The 8,651-nt window shown below is 37.1% G+C and overlaps 1 pseudogene; it reads left to right on the plus strand.

Annotated features, from left to right (window-relative positions):
* The first annotated feature begins 8,247 nt into the window (after positions 1 to 8,247).
* Positions 8,248 to 8,370, plus strand: LOC120235709 (annotated as a pseudogene).
* Positions 8,371 to 8,651: the final 281 nt, after the last annotated feature.

Genomic DNA, 8,651 nt, shown 5'->3' on the forward strand with positions numbered 1-8,651 from the left:
TAGCAGGGGACTTTAATACTCCACATACAGCAATGGATAGATCAACTAGACAGGAAAATCACTAAAGAAACATTGGACTTGAATGATACATTGGACCAGATAGATTTGACAGATATATTTAGAACTCTACATCCTGAAACTAGGGAATTCACCTTTTCCTCAAGTGTGCATGGCACATTCTCCAAGATAGATGACATACTGGGCCATAAAGCAGCCCTCAATAAATATAAAAGAATTGAGATCATACCATGCACATTTTCTGATCACAACACTCTGAAACTTGAAATCAACCACAGGAAAAATCTGGAAAACTTCCATAAACATGGAACACCATGTAAAGAACACCCTACTAAGGAACAAATGGTCCAACCAGGCAATTAAGGAAAACACTAAAAAATATATGGAAACAAATGAAAATGAAAATACAACAATCCAAACTCTAGGATGAAGCAAAGGCAGTCCTAAGAGGAAAGTACATTGCATTCCATACCTATTTCAAGAAACTAGAAAAGACACAAATACAATATATAACAGTGCACCTAAAGGAACTAGAAGCAGAGTAACAAGAGCACCCCAAGCCCAGCAGAAGAGCAATAATACAAATCACGGCAGAAATAAACAATATAGAATAATAAAAAAAAACAACAACAACAACAAATGAACAGATCAATGAAATCAAGAGTTGTTTTTTTTTTAATATACAAAATTGATAAACCTCTAGGTGAGGCGTCTTACAAAGAAAAGAAAGAGCACCCAAATAGACAAAATCATAACTGAAAATGTAGTTATTACTACTAATCCCTCAGAAATACAAGCAATTCTCAGGAAATACTATGAAAAATTCTATGCCAACAAACTGGGCAACTTAAAAGAAATGGACAAATTCCTAAACACACACTCACTACCAAAATTCACACAGGAAGAGATAGAAAATCTGAACAGACCTATAATTAATGAAGAAATTGAATCAGTTATCAAAAACCTCCCAATGAGTAAGAGCCCTGTGTCAGATGTCTTCCCTGGGGAACTCTACCAGACATTTAAATCAGAGTTAATACCGTTTCTTCTCAAGCTATACCAAAAAATAGATATCGAAGGAAAACTTCTGGATTCATTCTACGAAGCTAGCATCACTTTGGTTCCCAAGCCAGACAGAGATCCAGGAAAAAAAGAGAATTATGGGCAAATATCCTTGATGAATATGAATGCAAAAATCCTCAACAAGATACTTGCAAATTGAATTCAACAGCACATAAAAAGAATTACCCACCATGATCAAGAGGGATTCATTCTTGGGTTAAAGGGCTGGTTCAGTATTCGCAAATCAATCAATGTGGTACATTACGTTAACAAAAGAAAAGCTAAAAACCATATGATCCTGTTGATAATTGTAGAAAAAGTACTTGACAAAACACAGCATCCCTTCTTAATAAAGACCCTTGAGAAAGTCAGGATAGAAGGAACTTACTTAAACATTACAAAAGCCATCTATGAGAAGTCCTCAGTTAACATCATCCTCAAGGGGGAAAAACTGAGAGCTTTCCCGCTGAAATCAGAAACATGACAGGGATGTCGACTCTCACCACTGTTGCTTAACATAGTGCTGCAAGCCCTAGCATCAGCCTTCAGACAACAAAAGGAAATAAAAGGCATCTGAATTGGCAAAGAAGAAGCCAAACTTTCACTTTTTGCAGACAGCATGATACTCTACATAGAAAACCTGACAGACTCTACCAGAAGCCTACTAGAACTGATCCATGAATTCAGCAAGGTCTCAGGGTACAGAATCAATGTACAGAAATTGGTTGCATTTTTAAACACCAATAATGAAGAAACAGAAAGAGAAATCAAGAAACGGATCCCATTCACAATTGCATAAAAAATAATAAAAGATCGAGGAATAAACCTAACCAAAGACAGAGAGATCTGTATGATGAAAACTATAGAAAATTTATGAAGGTAATTGAAGAAGATACAAAGAAATGGAAAAATATTCCATGCTCATTGATCGGGAGAATAAATATCATTAAAATGTCATTACTACCCAAAGCAAGCTACACATTCAATGAAATCCCAATTAAAATTGCACCAGCATTCTTCTCAAAGCTAGAACAAACTATCCTAAAATTTGTATGGAACCACAAAAGACCCTGAATAGCCAAAGTCATATTGAAGAAGAAAACCAAAACGGGAGGCATCATCATCCCAGACTTTAGCCTCCACTACAAAGCTGTCATCATCAAGACAGTATGGAATTGGCACAAAAACAGACACATAGGTCTATGGAATAGAATTGAGAACTCAGAATTGGACCCACAAATGTATGGCCAACTAATCTTTGACAAAATGGGAGAGTATCCAATGGAAAAAAGACAGCCTCTTTAATAGATGGTGCTGGGAGAACTGGACAGCAACATGCAGAAGAATGAAACTAGATCACTTTCTCACACCATACACAAAAAATAAACTCAAAATGGATACAGGACCTGAATGCGAGACAGGAAACCATCAAAACTCTAGAGGAGAAAGTAGGAAACAACTTCCTTGACCTAAACCACAGCACTTTTTTACTGGACACATCCCCAAAGGCATGAGAATCAAGAGCAAAAATAAACTACGGGGACCTCATCAAGATAAAAAGCTTCTGCATGGCAAGGGAAACAATCAATAAAACTAATAGGTAATTGACTTGATGGAATGGAAAAAGATAGTTGCAAATGACATATCAGATAAAGGGCTAGTATCCAAAATCTATAAGGAACTCACCAGATTCCATACCCAAAACCCAATAATCCAGTGAAGAAATGGGCAGAAGACATGAACAGACACTTCATTAAAGAAGACATCCAGATGGCCCCAGACACATGATACGATGCTCAGCATCCCTCATCATCAGGCAAATACGAATTAAAACCACACTGAGATAACACCTCACGCTGGACAGAATGGCTAAAATGAACAAGTCAGGAGACTCTAGATGCTGGCGAGGATGTGGAGAAACGGGCACCCTCCTACACTGTTGGTGGGAATGGAAACTGGTGCAGCCCCTCTGGAAAACACTGTGGAGATTCTCCCCAAAATTAACAGTAGAACTCCCCTATGATCCAGCAATAGCACTGCTAGGAATTTACCCAAAGGATCCAGGAGTGCTGATGCATAGGGGCACGTGTACCCCAATGTTCATAGCAGCACTCTCATCAATAGCCAAATCATGGAAAGAGCCCAAATGTCCATCAACGGATGAATGGATCAAGAAGATGTGGTTTATCTATACAATGGAATACTACATGGCAATGAGAAAGAATGAAATCTGGCTATTTGTAGCAATGTGGATAGAACTCGAGGGTGTTATGCTGAGCGAAATAAGTCAGGCAGAAAAGGACAGATACCGTATGTTTTCACTTATAAGTGGAACATGATAAACTTAACAGAGGAGCATGGGGGAGGAGAAGGGGAAAAATAGTTGGGGAGAGGGAGGGTGCCCAACCATGAGAGATTCTTGAATCCTGAGAACAAACTGAGGGCTGATGGGAGTAGATGGGGGGGGGGGAGAAGAGGAGTGATGGGCATGGAGGAGGGCACTTGTTGGGATGAGCACTGGGTGTTATTTGGAAACCAACTTGACAATAAACTATTAAATAAAATATAAATAAACGAAAAATAGAGGCTAAGGATGTCAAAATCTAGCACCTACAAATTCAAGGAATTTCTAAAAAATGTACTCAAAAATGAAGAAGTTGAGCTAAAAAGCTTGGAAGTATGAGATTCTAGGGGGAAAAATAAAACAAAACCAAAAATCAAAATGAGAAGACACCTAATGGCCAGTTCTTAGTTTTTTTTGTACCATTCTCTGTTAAATGAAACTAGAGTCCTTGGACAAATCCCTAATTCTAGGACCAGGACAAGAAATATGTAAGATGCATTTTATTATGCTAGAATGAAGGAAAGTTCTAAAAGCACAAACAGAAATAAGAGTATAGGTATATTAAAGGATAAAGAAAAATCAACTAAAAGAGCTCTCAAGGACAAAGCTGGAATAATTTGAGCAACAAAATAAATAATTATTGTATTACAACACAAAATATAAAATAAATATTTATGAATACTGATATAAATACATGATTAAAAGCATGAGAAAATATAGGCTAACTTCTATGGATAAGTATTCAAAAAAAATTTATGCAGATAACCCAACTCTCAAAGAGGTAGAGAGTAATTTTTTATCTCTTATGTGTGGACTGTGTGAAGTAACTTTCTTCCAAAGAACAAGTATAGAAAGGGAAGGAAATCCCAGTAAGTTTACAAAAGAGAAATCTGAAAAACATGTCCTCAGCCAGGCAATCAAGGTTAACATCAACAGTAATAAGCCATCTTGAAAATATATATTCTTGATATGAGATGGTGAGAATGGCACATTATGTCTGTATTCTGACTCCCATGAATGCATTACCCCTGTGCAATCATGCGAAACTCCAAATAAGAAACATTCAACAAAATACCTGAACAGTACTTCTCAAAATTATCAAGGTCATCAAGAAGAAGGAAGTCAAATGAACTCTTACAGCTAGTAGAAGCCTAGAAAGGTGATGAATATATGTAATATCTTAGATGGGATCCAAGAGCAGTGAAAGAACATTTAGTAAAAACTGAGGAAATGTGTGAATAAAGAATGGACCTCGTATAATAATAATGCATTAATACTGTGAAAGTATACCATATATATAGATTTTAAAATATACCATATTAATATAAAATATTATTACAGGAGAAATTGGGCATGCTGTACATGGGAACTCTGTAATATCTTTGTAACTTTTCCATAAATGTCAAACTACTCTCAAATAAAAAGTTTATTGTATGAGGGATGCCTGGGAGGCTCAGTCAGTTATACGTCTGACTTCGGCTCAGGTCATGATCTCACAGTTCATGGATTCGAGCCCCGTGTTGGGCTCTGTGCTGACAGCTAGCTCAGAGCCTGGAGCCTGTTTGGATTCTGTATCTCCCTGTCTCTCTGAGGCTCCCCTGCTCATGCTGTCTCTCTCTCTCTCTCTCAGAAATAAACAAAACATTTTTAAAAAAGTTTATTTTATGAAAAAGAATGGGATCCATTTAAAATATTTGAAAGTTGCCATACTGTACTAAAAAGCTGAGTAGATTGAAAAATTAATAACTCTTCTTGTGTGCTCAAGAAGAAAGGACACATTGGGCCACCTGGGTGGCTCAGTTGGTTAAGCTTCCAACTTCAGCTCAGTTCATGATCTCAGTTTGTGGGTTCAAGTTCTGTGTAGGCCTCTACACAGCTCAGAGCCTGGAGCCTGCTTGCTTCAGATTCTGTGTCTCCCTCTCTCTCTGCCCCTCCCCCACTCATGCTCTGTTTCTGTCTCTCTTTCTAAATAAACATTTTTCTTCTTTGAAACGAAGAAGAAGAGCAAACATGGGGCGCAACACTGCCCTCATGTTGAGACAGACAGCCAGGTGAATCTGTGGAGTTGTGGCTTACCTGAGAAAAGACTTACAACAGAGCTTTCTGCAAGAACCAGTCCCAGGGCAGAAACACCAGGGGACCCAGGCAGTGTAGGGAGGACCAAATTTTGTGAGGTTTACCTACAGAAGCTCAAACAAGTTCTCAAAGTAAGTATCTGAAGAAAATCTCCTTCAGCGCTGGCATAGGGAAGTGAAAATGGAAACATTTTGAAATACTAAATGACACTGTGTTTTTCTTAATAAGGCCTAACCACAGGAGAAAGCAAATAACCAGAGTCTAACTTGATAGGTTATTATCACAGCCTAACTGACATGGTGAAAGGGGAATACCCAATCCCTGCCCTCTCTAGCAGTCCTGGTCACTTAACTGGAGACAAAGCAAACAAACAAACAAATGCATAAAAACAAACAAACAAAACACTGGCAAATACTTGTGAAGTTCCTAGTCCAAAGGAATAGACTCAACAACAGACCTAATCAGAGGACAATGGAACACCTCCCCTCCCATCTCATCTCACATAACATTACTAAAGCTCTATATACAGCAATTCCTTTATCTAGTATATCAAGTCCCACTATCAAGAAAAAAAATTACGGGGGCACCTGGGTGACTTAGTCAGTTAAGTGTCCGACTTTGGCTCAGGTCATGATCTCACGGTTCATGGGTTCAAGCCCCGCGTCAGGCTCTGTGCTGACAGCTCAGCTCAGAGCCTGGAGCTTGTTTCAGATTTTGTGTCTCCCACTCTCTCTGGCTCTACCCTGTTCATGCTGTCTCTCTCTCTCAGAAATAAATTTAAAAAATTGAAAAAAAGGAAAAAATATGAAGTATACCAAAAGGTAAAAACAAACAAGCACAATTTGAAGAGACAGCATAAGCATCAGAACCAAATACGGCAGAAATATTGGAATTATCAGACCAGGAATTTAAAACAGCTGTGAAACATCTTTCCATTCATTTGTAACATCTTATATTTTTTCATCAATATCTTAATAAGTTTCAGAGTACAAGACTTTCATATCCTTGGTTAACTTTAATCCTAGGTCTCTTTTGAAGCAATTTTATAAATGGGCTTGTTTTCTTAATATCTCTTTCTGCTACTTTGTCATTAGTGTATAGTAACATGGTAGACTGCAGCATTATTTACAGTAGCCAAGATATGAAAGCAATCTAAGTGTCCATTGATGGATGAATGGATAAAGAAGATGTGGGACATATATATACATATTGGAATATTATTCAAACATAAAAGAAAGAAATCTTGCCAATTGAAACAATAAGGATTGTCCTAGAATCCATAATACTAAATGAAGTAAGTCAGCCAGAGAAAGACAAATACCATATGATTTCACTTGCATGTGGAATCTAAAAAAATAAAAACAACAAAAACAAACAATAAGCAACAACAACAACAAAACAGATTCATAAATTTAGAGAACAAACTGGTGGTTGCAAGAAGGAAAGTGGTAGAGGAATAGGCAAAATCAGTGAAGGGGATTAAGAGGTACAAAGTCCAAGGTTACCTGTCTGGCTAAGTCCCTTAAGCTTCTGACTCTTGATTTCATCCAGGTCATGATGTTGCGGTTTGTAGCATAGAGCCTCCTTGTGATTGTCTGTTTCCCTCTCTCTCTGCCCCTTTTCTACTTTCTCTCTCTTTCTCTCTCTCTGTAACTCTCTCTCTTTCTCTCAAAATAAATGAAAAAACTTCAAAAACAAACACAGAGAGAGGGAGATAAAATATAAGAATTCCTTCAATAGTACACAGGACATAGCTGAAGAAAGAATCTTTGAACTAGAAGATGTATCAATGAACCTTGAAAACCAAAAGTAAAAGAGAACAAAGACTAAACAACACACCAAAACAAAACAGAACAGGTTATTCAAGGACTGTGGGACAAATACAAAATGTGCAACATGCACGTATAGGACCACCAGAAAAAGAAAAACAAAATAAAACAAAACACCAGAATATGCAAAATGATAATGTTTGAGAATTTCCCCAAATTAATATCAAACATAAAACCACAGATCCAGGAATCTCAGAGATCCAGAGATCTCAGGAATCCTACCAGGCAGGATAAATGCCCCTCAATAACTACACCTGGAATTTCATTTCAAACTACAGGAAAATAGATACATAGAAGTAATTCATAGAAAAAAATGCCACAGAGGGAAAAATAATTTCCTTACCTACAGTGGGACATATATCAGAATTGCTCTCACAACTAATGTATAGGGAGAAAAAAAAAGACTACCAACTTGGAAATTATTCTTCAAAAGTGAGAAAGAAATAAAGGAGACATTTTCTCAGAAAAAGTGTAAGGGTATTTCTTGCCAGTAGACCTGCTTTGTAAGAAACAGTATAATAAATTCTTTAGAGAAAGAATAAAACAGGTAAGAAATTTGAATAAATGTAAAAAAAAAAAGGAATAGCATCAAAGAATTAATAGGTAAAGTTAAATAAAAAATATTTTTCTGATCATTAAGTAACAGTGTGTTAATTATAATAATACCAAAATGAATCTGATTACATAACCTTATGCTTAAGTTAAATGAATGATAACAATGATACAAGGGACAGGAGGAGAAATTAGGATTATTTTGTTATTATAAGGTACTCACACTGCCCATGATGTGCACTGAATTATTTAAAAGTGGACTTGGATTAGCCCGTAAAATGTGTATATTGAAAACTCTAGAACACAAAAAAAGATTAAAAAACAACAAAATAAAATAAAATAAAATAAAATAACAACAATAACAAACTGCAGCCAATTAAGCTAACCAGGCTCCTTTCTCAGATGTCTAATGACTGAAAACAGCAGCTTCCTTAATACTATATGCAGTCTCTTGTTCATATGGGTTACCCTTGGTACATGGAAACAGCCTTCTCCATTGGACATTTATGTCTGACTTCAGGTTGCCCCCATTCCAGGCCCCAGACAGGTATGTGAGGTGCCTTTGGCCCCAGGGTACAGTGGCCAGGAACCCCATTGGCCAAGCGTCAGATCCACCAGTTTCACACCACAAAACAAGGATTGAGGTCCTATGCAGGGTCAAGTTCAAGTTATCTGCCTGCGAGAAGTCCCAATTTCTAAGAAGAGAGGTTTTACTAAGTTCAATATGGATAAATTTGAAGACATGATGGTTGAAAAGAAGCTCATGTTGG

This window comes from Hyaena hyaena, unplaced genomic scaffold (assembly GCF_003009895.1).
Source record: "Hyaena hyaena isolate Hyena2069 unplaced genomic scaffold, ASM300989v1 scaffold_136, whole genome shotgun sequence".
NCBI lineage: Eukaryota > Metazoa > Chordata > Mammalia > Carnivora > Hyaenidae > Hyaena > Hyaena hyaena.